Below are 18,573 nucleotides of genomic sequence, written 5' to 3' on the forward strand. Positions count from 1 at the left end.
TCTGCTTTGAACTCTTAGAAGAGTAAGATATAAATTTCTAGTATGTTATGCCACCAAAATGTAGAGTTTCTAATTTTACAGAAGTTAGTATTCCCTTAACTAATACAGAAATTGATGCGGAAGGGGAGGTGGGTGGGGGATGGGGTAACTGGGTGATGGGCACTGAGGAGGGCACTAGATGGGATGAGCACTGGGTGTTATACTATATGTTGGCAAAGTGAATTTAAATTTTAAAAATGTAAATAAAAAAATAAAATGAAATGAAAAAAAGAATTTCATCTTTATGAAGAACTTTAAATACTGGTTCTGTCCACTGTGAATATTTGTAACGCCGGTAATACTCCACAAAGAATTTAAATTGAGGGGAGAAATGCCCTTTATTTTTGCCATGACACCTATTCATGTTTGCATTTTGGGTTTCAACCCTAGCCTGGTTTTGCCTCTTAGTGTGCCAGGCACTTAATTCCATGATGATGTACACCTGCAGAATATGTTAGGGTTAAGGTGGGGGTGAGGGCCCCACTAGTAGAGTTGGGTAGTAAATGGAAAGAATTGGAAGCCAGCAGTTTTATCTTCAAAGAAAAGGTAACTTGTCCACAATGGTAAGAGCCCCAAAAAAGGTTTCTTCTCAGAAACCTAAAGATCAAGTTATTTTGAAAAGGAGATGAAGAATATCTGGGTGGTTCAGTTGGTTAAGCGTCTTTCTTCCACTTAAATTATGATCCCAAGGCCTTGGGATGGAGCTCACCTGGGGGTCTCTGCTCAGCAAAGGAGCCTGCTTCTCCCTCCATCTCTGCCTGCCACCCTGCTGCTTGTGTTCTCTCTTCTACTCTCTCTGTCAAATAAATAAAATCTTTAAAAAAAATAAAAGGAGGTTGAAGCATTGATCACTTCTGTTATGTTTTGGGTTTTTTGATTGAAATAGTTGTCAGTGATGGTGATATTGAGAAAACAAAAGAATCTGAAAATTGACCAGTGATTAAGTCATGAGTTCATCTTATATCACTTCACTAGTACATTGTGCTTACTGGGCTTATATTTCATAGGAATACATTTGCTAGTAGTAGAAAATTAGGCTTTTCTACTACTAGCAAAGCACTTTTTGAGCTCTTTTGAATGCTAGGCAATATGGTAAGCCCTTACTATGTATTATTATCACATTTAATCATCACAAAATAACCATGAGGCACACACTATTATTGTTTCCATTTTATGGATGAGGTAAATAAAGTTTAGAGAGGTTAAGTTATAACCTCTCTATAGAGGTTAGATGTATGATCTAACCCCTGGTTAGATGTATACATGTATGATCCTACCCCTGGTTAATGGTGACCAAGATTCTGAAATTTGGTATGACTCTAAATATCTTTGCTTAAGCACAATATTCTTGGTGTCTATTAAATTATCTCATAAAGTGCTTTAGGTGCTACAGTGTTAGCACTCTACCCCAAAGCACATGGGATAATTTTGTTTTCTTTTCATTCTGATTCTTCACTATTCCTGAAATCAGCCCCACAAGTTCTTAATGTAAAGGATAGTGTCTTGTTGTTTTGTCTTTTATGACACAGATTTATCAAGTGGGGATTCCATAAATGTTAACGCTGCTCTTTCTACTTTCCACTCCAAAATTTGTACAGAAGACACATAAACATTGAGAATTTTGGCCTTATTTAAATTTTCTTATTTTTATTGAAACTTTGAATGATTCATATACATGTGTTTCTTTTGCTCTGGATACATTTTAAAGAAAAAAACCCATGAAATTCAGTATAAAAACGGTGTAACCAATTCTACTCCTTAAATGTTTGACAACCTAGTATTGATATATACTTTTCTTTTCTTTTTTTTCCTGCTACCAATATGACCATTATTCTCATAGCTATTCTGACAATTTGCTTGCAAGACAAAATTAAGTCAAGATAGTTTAATATTTTTTAGAATTATAATCTCTGTAACATTTATTTGAAAAGTTCATTACTGAGGCACCTGGGTGGTTAAGTGTCTGACTTTTGATTTCAGCTCAGGTCATGACCTCAGGGTCATGAGATCAAGCTCTGCATTGGGCATGGAGCCTACTTAAGATTCTCTCCCTCTGTCCCCTTCTGCCCCTTCCCCCCTTTCTCTCTCTCTCTCAAAAAAAAAATTCTATACCATTTATTTAGGTTTCAGTTGTATAATCATCAGTACAATATTTAATTTATAAATTATAAATACATATGGTATTAACAAATGTATGTACTGTATCTATGGAAGAGCAATTGCCTATAAATGTCATAAATAATTTGTTTAGGTTTTCTCTTACAGGAAGGCTCCTTGATTATGAAATGATACACTTGAGCAAAACTATAATCATAGTTACAGAAGTCAAATGAGCACACTGGGTCTGTGATATTTCTCCCACAGGCTTTTTCAACACCTGTTGATCAGTCAATCAGAGGAAACCTCAGAGGCTGAAGATATGCCAGCTCGCTGGAAATTCCTTCCCAAAATAGCAATAGCTGAGCAAATTGCTAGGCCAACAGAAGTAGAGCATGGACAGGCCTCAGGATTTTATATGATAGAGCAACTGTCTTGAACGGTTGGCATTTTTTCAATGTTTAAATCCTTCTTTGGTCTAACAGCTGATTTCCTCCTTTGTCATATTCTTCCTTCCTTTCTGTTTTCCCAGGGAATAACAGCCACACCCTTCCACATTAGACTTTCTTTGGTAAGCAACTTCTGAAATTGTTATACAGCTGTCCCTAGTTGTCTGGCAGTGACCACTTTTCAAGTTTAATATTCCCACTAAATATCTCCATGAAGCATTTAAAATGCGAACTTTAAGAGAAACAGAAGACTGCCAGTTTTTATTTAGATCAAATAAAAGCCAGTTTTAAATAGCCAATTATTTTAGTAGCTTTGTCTTGCCCTTCTGATAGAGAAAAAATAAACAAATAAGTTCATACAGTTTAGTGAAGTCTTCATTAAAAAAAAAAATCAAACCAACTCAATTTAAACCATTAAAATTTTCAGCCGTACAAAAGTTTGGTTTTTTTTTTTTGTACAAAGGTTCTTAAGTTTTTTTTTAAGTTATAGTCAAACTATAATAAACACTATTGGTTTTCTTTCATTTTCCCTTAGCATAATATAATGAGCATTTTCTATGTTAATATAAACACTTTAGAAATATCAATTTTCAAGGCCGCTTCAAAATTCCATGAATTTACTAAGCTGTCCCATAAATTGCATTTAAGTTACTTCAGTCTTCTGCTATTACAAATAGTGCAGAGTTGAATGTGTTTTTATGTAAGATTTTTCCTCTAGTTAGGATTATGTTCTCAAAGCAGATTTAGGACAGAATTGGTCAAAGGCTGTGACTTTTTTTAAAATTACAGTTGAAACTCAATGTTACGTTAGTTTCAGGTGTGCAATATAGTGATTCAACAAGTTTATAGGTTATGCTGTGCTCACCACAAGTGTAGCTACCATCTAAAGGCTATGACATTTAAAGTTAGCCAGATGAAGATGAATGTTCATAAATGCAGAATAGGTCCACTTATAAATGGATCCGATGATTTGCCAATCAGCAGGTAAAAGCTGATCAAGGTTAGAAGAAACCTTATTTAAGACATTTAAAAACAATGAAGTTTATTTTTAATCCTCTGAATTAAGACATACGGAATTCAAAACTTCTTTAATTAGTTATACTCTATTTTATATGCAAAGGACTTCAAAATGTTTTACTATGTAGTAGATTTATCAATCAAGAAAGGATTTTATGTTTTTATTTTTTTTTAATTTTTATTTATTTATGATAGTCAGAGAGAGAGAGAGGCAGAGACACAGGCAGAGGGAGAAGCAGGCTCCTCCGGGAGCCCGACGTGGGACTCGATCCCAGATCTCCAGGATCGCGCCTTGGGCCAAAGGCAGGCGCCAAACCGCTGCGCCACCCAGGGATCCCAAGAAAGGATTTTAAAAGATTAAAATAACTTTAAGCTCATTATATGGTTAATTTTTTAATGGTAAATGTAATGCAAGTACATACAAATTTGAAATCCAAAAATAAAAAGATAATTGAAGGTTTCCTTTAATTTTACTTTCCAGATACAATAACTAATATACAATGTGCTTGTCTCCTTAATACTATATTTAGGATATCTTATCCATATCACTTCTTATTATACAATATTGGAAAGTACATTTTAAAAATTATTATTAATAAGGAAAAACATAAGGAGTAAAACTGTAATGGTCAAGATTATCCGGTGCCATTTTTTCCCACTGATGCCATTTTTAAAAGTAACAATACATGTATACTGGAGTAAAGTCTCCCACCCAACCCTATTCACCATCCCAGTCAGAGTGCATTTACTCTCCCAGATTAAACACTGTTACCTTGCAGGAAAACTTTAAAATTGTCCATTCATATACCAAGACTGCAAAAGAAATTGTAGACACAGACATATAGATATAATTATACATAGATACATATGATGATGATGCCACAAATATGTATACTGTTTTTACCCTAATTATCTATCTCTACTATAGTCTCATAACTGCACACTTATTTATTCATTCCACATTCTTTTTTTTCCAATTTGTGTGAGCCTGAACAACTTTTATTTTGCTGAATGAAGTGAAATAGGAATCCAGTTCCTTTAACCATAATAAGGAGCAGATCTTTGGAATTAAACAAGGTCAAGAAATAGATGTGTATTTATTTAATATGTGCTCCCATTTCAATGTAGTGTTCTTTCTATACAAGAAAAAGATATGTCATTCCATTTAATAATCCATTGTCCCATTCCTTATTGTTCATCCATAGGAATTTATAAGTACTCTAGCAGTCTTGAAAGGCTCCTCCTTTAATACTATTTCTTTTCTCACAATCATTCTGGATATTTCACCATGCTAGTTCCTCTAGATAAAACCTATATTTGTTTTGCCAGTTCCAGGAAAAAAAATGCTGTTTTATTGAAATTATATGACATTTGTAGATCATTTTTATGGATTTTGTTACAAAATCAATTCTTCCCAATCTTTTCCCATTCCATAAAGTTGTTTTTTTTTTTAATGAGTGGAATGGATGTTAATTTTTATCCAAAGATCCATTAACAATCTATGGAGATAGCCATATAGCTTCTCTCTTTTGACTTATTAATATAGGAATTAAATGTTAGGTCTTTGGATGTATTTTTTTAAGATTTTATTTATTTATTTGTTCATGAGAGACACACAGAGAGAGGCAGAGACACAGGCAGAGGGAGAAGGCTCCACGCAGGAAGCCCAATGTGGGACTCGATCCTGGCACGGCGAGATCACGCAGTGAGCCAAAGGCTCAACCGCTGAGCCACCCAGGCGTCCCAGGTCTTTGGATGTTTGTGTAAAATCCAGTTGGCCATGCTATATTCTTCTTTTAATACACAATTGACTTCTATTTACTAATAAATTTTCCAGATTTTATATTGCTATTTAAAACATCAATCTGTACTTTTATTACTTTATTCATTTTTATATCCGTATTATCCTGTCCTTATGAAGAAATGTTACACTTACTTTGCTTAAGTTCAACAAAAGCTGCTTTTGAAATTAATGATACTGGCTTTCAAGCCCAGAAGAATAAACCTTTTATACTTAAACCCTATAAACCAAGTTGAAAATGAGATTATTTCAGATTTAGGGTCATATCTAATAGTGCCTAAATACCCATATATAAACATGGATTATGGAATCTATGGTTATACTTCAACTCTACTTTTGTTACTTATGATAAAATTTATTTTTCTCTATTCATTTTTGTGCACATACGCAAATTGGCAAATATCTCAAGTAGCAGAAGCATGTGATCAAAAGACCACCCACAGGCTTGGATTACACATGTGCAGCAGATTTAACCATAGTTTATAAAAGAGAAGTCATGCGAAACAAATCTGAAGTTTACTGCTAGATCGAGGTGGAAATAACTTTTAATCAAACAAATCTTTGAGGACTTTGATTCTGTGGCATGTATCCAAGCCAGATACAAAGAAAGAGAAAGAAATAGGAAGACACCATGATTTGAAGCACACTTGTTCCTATCATCACCAGATAGGCCAACAAGTGGATAATCTGTGTTAAACTGAATATTTTCTGCCTCAATTTTTAGTTTGTTTCTTGATCAGTTTTCTCAGTTACTATTTTATTTGCTGCCTGGTAATCTCTGCTGGTAGAGAGTGCCAGGATTGAGGGGGAGTAAAATGTTCAGAAGTGGGGGTAAGTAGGCCAGCTCCTGGAGTTGGAGAATTTTCAGAGCTTCCAGGGCCACCAGAAGAGAAAAGGTTAAGGAAGGATGCGTAAGCAAGTCTGCACACTCCTTTTCACACCCTTTTATTAAAGAAGTTTTGATTATCTATTTTTTGTCTGAACAATAAGTATCTGCATCTTTTAAAAGGAAACTCATAAACCAGTGTACTAAAATACACTACGTCCTTAATTAACCTAAAACTATAAGGCAGACTAATAGATAACATGAAAGTAGAGTGATCTATAGCCTGGAAGTCTCCGTAAAGAAGAAAAAGTCAGTGTAGTCACTGAGTGGGAGATGTGGAAGATGGAAGTTTACAGTTTTAAAAATGGAACATGTCCAAGTATAGTTAATGGAGTAAAGGTGTGTTACCCTCCAAGGTGACCACCAATGGTCTCACCAATTGGTATACCCCTGTGAAGTCCCTCCCATGTTGAATAGTACTGACACTTGTAACCAAGAAATATTGCAGAAAAGATGGAATGTGACCTCCAAGCCAAGGTCAAAAAAGATACTGTGGCTTATTATTGCTCTTTCTTGAATCATTAACTCTAGAGGAATCCAGCTTTCATGATACAAGGAAACTCAAGCAATGATATGGAGAAGTCCACAGGGCTCCTGCTAAGAGCAGCATTAACTTTCTAGGCACATGAGTGAGTCACCTTGGAAGTAGAGCTTCTAGCCCCACTCACACTTTCAGACAAAAGTAGACATGGGCAACATCCAATTGCAATCTTTTGATACCCTGACCCAGAATCACCAAGTCAAGACTCTATTGGATCCTAATACACAGAAATTGTGCCAAACAACAAATGTTTATTGTTTAAAGACACAAACTTTTCAACAATTTGTTATAAAACAGTAGATAACCAATACATGATTTGAGAAATGGAGCAGATCCATTTATGCCATCTATAAGTAGAGCTGAAGATCATGAGAGATCAGCAAGTCAAAGAATCAATTTGCCACTTGTGGAGTAAATAGATATTGACATCACCCATAATGATGGCAGCACTTGGAGTGAAGAGAATCAAGAGCCCAACTAGATCCAAAGGCTTAATTTTTTAAAAAGTAGATGGAAGATGCACTTCAAAGGAAGTATTTCAAAAAAGCAGGAATTTTTACAAGAAAAAAAGTAATCATTGGAAAGCTGAACTGAAACCCACCGAAGGGGCCACTGACCTGTCTTCCTAAACTTGGTTTACATAGAAATAGGCTCTTGGGGTAAATAATAAAAGTGCATAAGAAACTGTGTTACTGTTTATACACTAATCTCATCCATATTATTACTTAAACCTTGTCATAATAACTTAAGAGTCTTTGCCAAGAGTTTTTTCTAAGGAAAAGAAAGGTTTGGTTTTCAGATTCTTACAATATTTTTAAAACAAGCATGGTTTGCTACACTCCACATGATATACAAGAAGGGACACATTTCTGTACCATTTTAAATAAAATCCTATCCGACTTGGAGGCAACTTTGCTTTTCGTTCTTATGACTCCATCACTTCTCTGGTGTTAGAGAAGGACTTAGGAGCCAGGCAATCTAGGGACATATGGGAGAGGTCTCCTTCTGGTCAATAGGCCAACATGCTCACCGCGGAGATTCGTCGTGAGATTTATTGTTCTAGCCCCCATTAAAAAGTAGAGACATCTACCTCTTTCAGGGTAGCCCGTGAAGCCATGATGCTTAATGCTCAGTGCCCAGGTGTCTTCACTCAGTCCCTGCTATCAATAGTGCTGAATGGGTGCTTGTCCCATCCTGCATGAGCATTACAGCCAATCACAGAATGCACCACCATTCTGTCCAAGGGTCTGAGAACCCAAGTCTCTCTCAGGCTGGAACCAGCATCTTTTACTAGAAGCACCAGCCCCCATTTCCTTGCAGGTAATCCAACAGGTTTGTTTTAAGAATACATATAAATCAATATCACCTTGAGAGATTTTACACCTACAACTTTTAACTTTTTATGCCTATAAAAAGTTTCCTATGACAAAGGAACACTAAATATAATAAAATTTGGCTATACTTCTGGAAAAAGGAAGGGGAAACTTATATTTTCTTTTATTTATTTTTATTTATTTACTCCACAAGAACAAAAAGAATGAGTCATTTGTAACTCATAATTTTTGTTCTGTGCAGTGAGCATCTAATGTATTGCATGCGCATCCTTTCTCTTTTTAGGAACTTAAAGAATATTTATCTTTCTGGGGTTTTTTATTGAGATATAATTGACATATATCAGTTCTAGAGGTACAAGATAATGATTTGATATATGTATACCTTGTGAAATGATTGCCATAATAAATCTAGTTAACATCACTATACACAGTTAAAATTTTTTTTCTTGTGATGAGAACTTTTAAAATCAATTGTCTTAGCAACTTTCAGATACATGATCTTTCAGTAAAAGAAAAATACTAGCATGAATATGCCTGTTCTTAGCATACAGTTTAGGTGGGATTGTAAAATTAACCTGGAATATATAAAAGTTACAATGCTAGATACATTCTGGTGTAGAGAAAACATACATTTGGTTGCTCCTGCACAGTTTACTATTTTTTTAATTACTTATTTATTTATTCATAGAGACACAGAGAGAGATAGAGAGAGGCAGAGACACAGGCAGAGGGAGACTCGATCCAGTGTCTCCAGGATCACGCCCTAGGCTACAGGCGGCACTAAACCGCTGCGCCACCGGGGCTGCCCTGCACCATTTACTATTAATACAATATTGAAATCTTAAAAACATTGAGATCAAGGGTGAGTTAGTTATATGTCTAGTATCCATTTATCTTAATAATAGCATTATATTTTCATTGTACATATATTATTTTTAACAACTTGCCTAGTTAATTTCAGCAGTTCTTTCCATAACTACGGTAATATCATGAAAAGGTTACAATATTTTGATCCCTATAATCTCTATATTTAGTTAGCCTTAGGACACAACAGAGATTTTTGTTTAATTTTTCACTAAACACAAAAGTACAGATATTAATGTAAATGATATGCACACTAAGATGTATCAAATGTTACCATTTTTTCCTATTCCCATCACTGCTATTTTTTAGAAATATGCATAGATACAGTTGAAGCCTCTGTCCCTTCTCTAACTGAACCCCTAGAAACTCCTTCCAGTGCCTCATCCTTTTCATCTGTATTTCGTGTTCCCGAGACTGGAGATCATGTGTTTTAAATTTCCCAGAGAACATACCTCCTCTCTTCTCAAGACATGGGAAGGGGTCATCTGGCTGCTTGAAGCAGATATGAGACAACAGGGCCTATGCTTTTGGGGGATTCTTCGAACCAATTACCTATTTTCAGCTCCTATGTCATTCCAGAAATATCCAGAATTGCCAATGAAAAGTTATTTTCAAGGAGGGGCCTGGTGCCTACAATTCCTGAGCCTTTCTGGGACTTTTTGGGGCTAATCATTGCTTCTCATAGGCATGCCTTCTGCAGACATTTAAGTTTTCTAATGTAGTTAGAGTTAGATCACTCATTTTTATGTTAATTATTTGCCAACAATTTTGTCTATTTCCAGTATCTTCTGTCTTCTCTACCAATTTCTGTCCTTTTGGATTTTTACTATTATCTTATGGGGTTTTAATAAAAAGACAAATTCATCAGTCAGGGTTTTTCCCTATAAATATAAATTTTTAAAAACACTTATGAATAAGTGTAATGACTGAAATAGCCAACAAAAGTAACCAGTTGCAAGAACCATTTATAAAGAACCAGTTTTGCCTAGAAAGAAAAGTACAAGAGCAAAAACTTCTTTTTTGGATCACTATGATGGTATTATTTAAACAAAGGGAGACTCAGACCTTCATTTCCAAATTAACTGGGAGGTTTTGTGATTATTTTTCCCCTTAGATTTTGCTCTGCTAAAAGAAATGCTTTCTTTTCTTGTTAGCTCTATTCATTATTTAGAAGTTCAAAATAATAGAATATGTTACAATGAAATGCTATAGAATAAGCAATAAAATGGTAGTGAAACATTTTATTGTAACTGTAAGAAGATTCATACTTGTCCTGGACAATAGTCATTCAGCATTTATTTAAAGTATTTGTTGGATGCTCATAACATGCATTGAGCTTAGAACTCAGTGTTGCAAAGTTTGTAAGATTCGGTCCCTGTGTGTTTATACCTACTTAATCCTCTACGGACTATGTATTTAATACACATCATAGTCTTATAATAACTTTTAATTAACAACTTGAAGTAAGAGAACAGTATGACTCTCCATTCAATTTGACAGGTGCCCAAATTTTTAAATAGTTAACTGGATTTACTATTTTAGGATAATCTACCATATGACTAAAAGCTAAATGCACAGAGCAGAAGATTATAAGAAGAGCATTTCTTATTAGTGTCACTTTTTCTACTTGGAATCACATACTGTACTTTTAATTGATTAAGAATATGTTAAAAGGGCAGGTGTTGGTTTTAAGCCACAAGGTCAGAGTGTAGAGGGATATGTGTAAATCCTATGTTTATTAGATCTATAAATATAGTTCTTTCTACACTAAGTCCGTTTAATTTCTAAGAACCCAGCCCTCAGACCTAGGACTGCTTCCCAGCCCACTGCTGGAATTCCTGATCGTGGCAGTCTGCTGAAACATGAGTTCAGTTACCAAATATAGTTGAGTGGAGTAAGAGGACAGATGTAAGTCCGAGGCCACAGTTGCTTCAAAGTGACCAAGGACCAAGCCGTCTTTAATGAATAGGCAAGACCAACCTCCACTCTCCCAGAGAAGAAGAAATGCTCATTTGAAACCCATCACCTTTTCAGAGTCTTCAAAATAACCAAGGATTGAAAAGGTTTGTAAGATATTTCTTAATATACTATTAGGGCAACATTTTTTCAACTTGTTTTAAGCTAAAAATATAAAGTTTCCCTGAAATTATAATACTATTTAGACAATGCCTTGATTTTTCTTTAATTTGGAGAGAAATGGGAATTTTGTACTCTTTCCAAAAGAAGATAATACATAAGATTTACCTTTATTTCTATCCCCACTGTCAAATAACTGAATTTTCTCTTATAATCTTAAATAAGCTAAATTGGTGCTATCAGTCCCTGAAGAATGAAGTGTAGTTATGGAAGCAACATTTGTCAAGATTGTTTGATTATATATGTGTTATGTTTCACAGAAAACATGAATACAGTTAATTTGAACTTTGCCCATACTTAAGGTAAATACTGATGGCTTACAGTTGTGTACTGTAGGTTTTAGTAACATTTTAAGTTTTTAACTATACTTCCAACAGATTTTTAAAATCAGTTTATATAGTAATTGCAGACATAGGAAATTATATCTATGCATAAAGTTTACATGTTTATTTATAAAAAAGATAAAGCTTCCTAAGGGAAAACTACAGGCAAATTTAAACATCACAGTATGATTTTATATCATGTTGTTTTAAGTTACACATGAAATTGTCTTGAATCCAATATATGAGGTTGATACAGAATGGTTTGAGGGTCATATTACTTTTTTAACATTTACTAAAAATACTAATCACCTTCTAGTATGAATACAATGACCACATATCAAGCCCATTGCCTAACAATACTATGCAAAATCTGTTTGATCATGTATGTGCAGAAATTACAAAATAAATATCCTTTCCAGTATTTTTTCTCAAAGAACTTGAATGCTCATCTCGATTATTCAGATTTTAAAAATCGAGTCTATTTGACAAATTATTAGTAACAATAGACAAGGTAAAAGATTTACTTGGCCAATAAATGCTCTGTAAATATGTGATTACATATTCCTTTTTTTTATTATTTTTATTTTTATTTTTATTTTATTTTATTTTATTTTTATTTATTTATTTTTTTTGATTACATATTCCTAGAATACAGATTAGTTGTCTCCCATTCTAGTGTCTAATATGGATGAGGGTCTGTATTTTAAGGGCTCTATGTCAGTTCCATCTGAGCTTCTCTCTGTTTTATTGCTAAAACTGAATATTGAAGGGGTCCTGTAGCATACTTTGTAATACAGTATGTATCTAGATTATACTGGACAATGACAATCACTTTAATTTCTTTAGTTCATTGAAAAAAGTGTAGAGGGAAAACACTAGTCAAGTTTCAAAAAATATGATGTATTCCTGAAGATATACCAACTGAAATGTGTAAGGACAAAACAAGGAACTCCACTTCGTTATTAATAATATGTGTGGAGGATATCAAAAGGGATTGAGATAACTGAGTTACAGTCAGGAATTTTAGCTATCTGGAGTTAACGGCTATGTCCTAGCTAAATTCTAGCAAAGAAAACAAATATTGAGTGAAGTAACTGACTATAATTTGTAACTGTTATATTGGAGAATAGAGAAACAAATTTGGTAACTAATTTTTAACCTGCATACTTTTGATATTAAAACTCATTTTTAAAAAAACACAAGTAAATCCATTCCAACCTAAGCCAGCTTGACTACACATAAAATTTCTTTTCCAAGATTCCTTTTTCACAAAACTTCTGCAATTTTTTATATTCATTCCCTTTTTTTCTTTTTTCTTTTGAAAACAATCAGTTAGTTGTTTTATTTTAGGACAAAATTATTTTTTTCCTTAACAATTTGTATACTTCATACTTTTTCTTACCAAATACTCATACTACTTTCCTTGCATAGAAATGGATCCCTTAATATTTCTAGTGGTCTTAATGACACATGCTAATTAGAATTCTTAACCCTTAGACTCCTTAATTTCTAGCAAAAACTAAGAAGTACATAATTGTGGACTATCACACTAGCATTCTGTGAGTTGGCAAATTTATAAATACATTTTATTTTTTTTTAATTTTTAAAGATTATTTATTTATTTATTCATAGAGACACACACAGAGAGAGAGAGAGGCAGAGACACAGGCAGAGGGAGAAGCAGGCACCATGCAGAGAGCCTGACGTGGAACTGGATCCAGGGTCTCCAGGATCATGCCCTAGGCTGCAGGCGGGGCTAAACTGCTGCGCCACTGGGGCTGCCCTATAAATACATGTATAATTTCTAGAAGTATATTCTTCCTCATAGTAAATTTTTCATTGTGGCACAAAACATGTTTACTAATAGACCCAAATATTTTTAGTTCCACTATAAAAGGATGCCAAAAGTGGATAAACCTATATTCAGTTATTAATGTTTCAGTACTTTATCTTATTTGGAAATGATATACTCAATGCATATTCATCATTTAATTTATCTCAGTGTAATTTTAAGGTTTTAAGTTACAAAAAATATTTTGGAAATTTTTTAAAAAATGTTTTAGAGGCGGTGGTGGGGAAAGGGAGAGAGAGAATCTTAAGCAGGCTCCACATACAGTGCTAGCCTGAAACAGGAGGCTCAATCTCACAATCTTGAGATCATGACCTGAGCCAAAATCAAGTCAGATGCCTAACTGACTGAGCCACCCAGCACCCCTTTCAAAACTATTTTTAAGTAGACATATCATAAAGCATAATTACTGTTTAAAATTCATTTATGAACTTTTATGTATTCAATTTACTTGATAATTATGTTTATTCATGAAAATTTCATGAGACATTGAATAGCTAATCATCATTTTTAAAAAATATTTTATTTATTTATTGAAGACACAGAGAGAGGCAGAGACACAGGCAGAGGGAGAAGCAGGCTTCCTGAGGGGAGCCCGATGTGGGACTGGATCCCGTGACCCCAGGATCACGCCTTGAGCCTAAGGCAGACGCTCAACCACTGAGCCACCCAGGCACCCACTTTATCATCACATTATCTTTCTTGCTTTCAAATTATGTAACACAGGTAAACATGAGATTATTTGACTTTTTGTAAATCTAAGTGAAATAAAAGTTGTGTCCCATTACATTTAATGCTGATAATCCTAAAGACATTCCTGTCCTAATTAAACCAACAAATTTAAACTAGCTTTTTTTTTTCTGAAGATTATCCTCAATCATGTGAACTTGAAAAAACATTTGAGTTGGTTTCTGTATTTCTGAGAATATACTTGATTTATATCAATGATTGCCTTTAACCCAGTTAAATAGAGCTCTTTACAAATTAATTTTGGCAATACTATGTTGAGGTAAAAATTTAATCTGCAAGATACTATGTACTACACACATAAACACAGAGACATATGCCAACAGAGCTCTTAATAGCTTTTATTTTAAAATTGTAGCTATGAGATAGGTACAATAATGCAAAACTCACTAGTTTATAAAAGAACAATTTGGATCCAAATCGTGTTTCTAGAAGATGGAGTAAGCTAAGGTTACCTGCTGAAAGGCTGAAATGTTTTACTAATTGTGGAGAAAACTCTTAAGATTATTTGCCTCCTTCCCTGTCTTGTTTGTTTGTTTTTCCTTTCTGATAAGAATTACCTCCCTGAATTTTGCATTTCAAAAAGATGGCCTCAGTTCCTAGAGAAGATCAGACAAACAAGGCTTTTGAGATAAATGGGAGGTTTGGGGATTGGTAAGAAGGATAAGTGGGCTTTTTCTGTTCTTGTAAAGACTCAATTTGTTTTTAGTATATGTGCTGCCGAAGCGAGCACTAAAGACTCAATTTGTAAGACCAGTTGTACAAGTTGCCCTCAGTTGGTAGTACATCTATTTTTAATTCCTCAGAGAATTGGGCTGCAATCTGAATATATCAAGGCACTGATCCACCTACATTGTCCTCAGTTTGCTTCTTTATATCAGTGAGATCTTTTTTTTTTTAATCAGTGAGATCTTTAAGATAAAAATCGGAAGTTTCTTGTGTTCTGGGTTTACAGCGATTTTGTCTTTACAATGTTGTTCTTCCCTAGTGCCTAGTTTTACTTATCTTAGGAGAAAAAGCCTTTGAAAAACTTCTTATCAGGCTCTGAATATCAACTTTTAATTTGGCCAACTTTTGACCAAAGCACTACTTTAAAAAAATCCTTCCAAATATCTTCTTGGGTTTCAGCTGGGACAAACAGCAAATATTCCTGGTAGTATTGAACAACCTCATGGACCCAAGACAGTGGACCCAGTCAGTAAAGCCTCTGCTGCAAAATAGAATGCAACCCTGCCTGACCATATTTTTGGTGCCCCCTACACTGACAGTTGCCAAGTCAAATTCTCAGAACACAGAAGACAAATGGGAAGACAATAGTTGTCCCTGGGAGAGAAAGAATCAATAAGCAATGGTTCTGGATTTGGAAGGAAGAAACTGTGAAATTTTACCTTCCTCTCTCACTGGCACTAATGATCCAGGAAAGCTGAATTCTGGGAATAATTTTCATCCTTTGCCAGCTTCTGCCAGTTTTCCCAGAATCCTTTCTGTGAGCTCCAGAGTGAGTACATCTAAAGTGTAAACCAGTATCAATCAGAATTTTTTGCAAGGTTTTCTATTAATTTTTGTTTTAATTTCCCCTTGGCTATGTAAGGGATAACTGGTAGCAGTTGACTGGAGTCCATCAACCCTGGGAGGGGCCCATATGGAAGCCCTCTTTTGAGGGTAAATATGGGGGTGTTGAGATGGTGTCAAGAATTTGATAAAACCGGGCAGCCCTGGTGGCTCAGCGGTTTAGCGCTGCCTTCAGTCCAGGGCGTGATCCTGGAGACCTGGGATCGAGTCCCACATCGGGCTTCCTGCATGGAGCCTGCTTCTCCCTCTGCCTGTGTCTCTGCCTCTCTCTCTCCATGAATAAATAAATAAAATCTTAAAAAAAAATAAATAAATAAATAAAAAGAATTTGATAAAATCTTCAGGGACAATCATATTTCCAGTGTCCCAGTTGATTGCAAGTGAGACCAATTTCTAGACCAAAGGTGTGATTATGGTGAGAATGCAATAGGATTGCGATGAGAATGTGATGGGAAAGGCCCAAGGGTTTTAGGTTTCTAGCCTTGAGGCTATTGCACTTACAAGGCAACTTGAACTTTTGCCTACAGTCTTGTGGTCTCTTCAGAGTGGAAAAGTAGTTCATATAGAGGATTAGTAGATGGTGAGTACTCAGGTTAAGTAAGATAATTTTTCATTAGCCTTTTGCAATGAATCTTTCAATGAAACTGTTTAGAATCTTGAGCCATTTTGGAGACTTCTGCATGCCAATTAAAATACGTAACTTATTCCATTTGTTGATTTGGAAACCCTTGCCTTCAAGGACACTTCTTTTTTTTTTTTTTTTTTCAAGGACACTTCTTAAATGAATGATCTTGTCTAATTGGAATGTTCCCCATAATGGCCATTGTAATCCTAGGTTTTAGTAATATTTTGCCTTTTTTTTTTTTTTTTTAAGATATCTACAGTTACCAGCACCATAGTTCTTAGACATTAAATAAGCGGGTGTGCCAAAATGTGATATGCTCAATTCTTTGAATCTTGAGAATCCTGTTTCTTTAGCTAAGCCTTGGTTTTCTCAGAGCCAAATTAAAACCTAAGAGGGATGTGCCACTGGATTGGAGGTTTTGTGGTGTTTTCAATGTGCCTCATTTCACAGAAATTTTGAGGTTGGTGGGTGAACTAGTATCAAACTAACTTGCTCTATGATCAACTTCCCAGCTTGGGAGTCTTAGAATTAAGTAATATGTGCTGATAAGAGCTTTTAAGTGCTCTATCCCTGCCCGCCAATTTTGTGGCTTTGACTTCCAAGTTTCCCATTAGCATTAGATCTATTATTCATTTCACAAGGTATCTTTATAATGGCAGATACCCTAACTACTTTTACTTAAAAATTTCTAAGTGCTTACTTAGATGTTGGTTTTGATGGTCTAAAAAGTCTGAATTTCTTCTTATTTTCCCAAGAACCCCAGTAATTTATGCTGTGGACTCACCTCAGGCTTTGTGAGTCTCCTAATGAGTACCTCCAAATGAGACTCCCAATATGACTATTCCAGAGCCCTTACAAGACTCCCAGAATCTTTCTTGGATTTGTTTGTTTATATACACTTTTTCTGTGTGTGTGTATGTGTGTATACATTTTTAAATAAACTTTTCTAAAATAAAGTTTGTTTGGATCAGAGAGCTGAACACAAAGAAGTAGAGAATTCAAATGTGACAGTGACTTACCTATAGCCCTCATAACAATGAAAGGAACAGAAAATTCAAAGGGTTCAGAAGGCATCTTAACTATGCAGCATCTCTATAGGTCATTACCTGTCACATTCAGATTCCATCTTTGTCACTAACAACTGTTAAAAAATTATTAAACTAAATAATTTAGGTGATAAAAACAAATTTTATTTGAAATTTCATTAAGTGCATAGCTTTCTTTTGGAGAATTGCAAATGGGGTGGAAAGCAGGAAGCTTTTTATAGAAAAAAAAATGAAGAACAAGGAAGAGAAAAATAGAAAATATCTTATTGGCAAGGGCCACTTAGTCATCCTTGTTTGGAGGAACAAAGAGCAAGAAAATACAGATAGAGCCTGGAGTTGCTTGGCATTTGGGGATTGATTGTGTTTCTGGTCAAAAGAGCATTTACAAGTCACAAATTATCTAAGTTTCAATTTGCTTGGTAGGGATCCTCATGCATGAAGTGGCTTCGTCATTGGCCTAGAAGATTATTTTAATAAAAGGAAGAAATTATCAATAATAACTGTGAATGCAAATGGACTAAATGCTCTAATCAAAAGACATAGCATGACTGAATAAATAAAAAGGCAAGACCTAACTACATGCTGCCTATCAGAGAGTCATTTCAGACCTAAAGGACACACACAGATTGAAAGTGAAGGCATGGAAAAATATTTATCATGCAAATGGAAGCAAAGAGAAAGCTGGAGTGAAACACTTATATCAGACAAAATAGACTTTAAAATACAGACTTTAACAAAACACAAAAAGGACAACATAATCATAAAGGGAATATCCAGCAGAAAATATGACAATTATAAATATTTGTGCACCCAACATGGGAGCACCCAAATATGTAAAACAACCATTAACACACACAAAGGGAGAAATCGATAGTAATAGAGCAATAGTAGGGAACCCTAACACCCCACTTACATCAAAGGTAAATCATCCAGACAGAAAACCAACAAAGAAACAGTGGTTTGAATGACACATTGAACTGGATGGAGCTAACATATATACTCAGAACATTCCATTCAAAAACAGAGGAACACACATTCTTTTCAAGTACACATGAAATAGTCAACAGAATAGAACCCATATAGGCCACAAAACAAGTCTCAACAAAATAAAAAAAGACTGAAATCATATCATGCATCTCTTCTGATCATAACACTATGAGACTAGAAAACAACTACAAAAAAAAAATCTGGAAAAACCACAAATACATGGAGGTTATATAACATGCTACTAAACAATGAATGGGGAA

The 18,573-nt window shown here is 34.7% G+C and overlaps 1 protein-coding gene across 5 annotated transcripts in view; it reads left to right on the forward strand.

Moving 5' to 3' along the window:
- The first annotated feature begins 10,892 nt into the window (after positions 1–10,892).
- The window catches only part of PALLD (palladin, cytoskeletal associated protein), a 409,438-nt gene continuing 401,757 nt past the window's right edge, over positions 10,893–18,573 (forward strand). For all 5 annotated transcript variants that reach the window (XM_072795914.1, XM_072795912.1, XM_072795913.1 and 2 more), the window contains exon 1: positions 10,893–11,091. The gene's annotated coding sequence lies outside the window, so the exon portion shown is untranslated. The remainder of the gene's footprint in view (positions 11,092–18,573) is intronic.

This window comes from Canis lupus, chromosome 24, assembly GCF_048164855.1.
Source record: "Canis lupus baileyi chromosome 24, mCanLup2.hap1, whole genome shotgun sequence".
Lineage (NCBI taxonomy): Eukaryota > Metazoa > Chordata > Mammalia > Carnivora > Canidae > Canis > Canis lupus.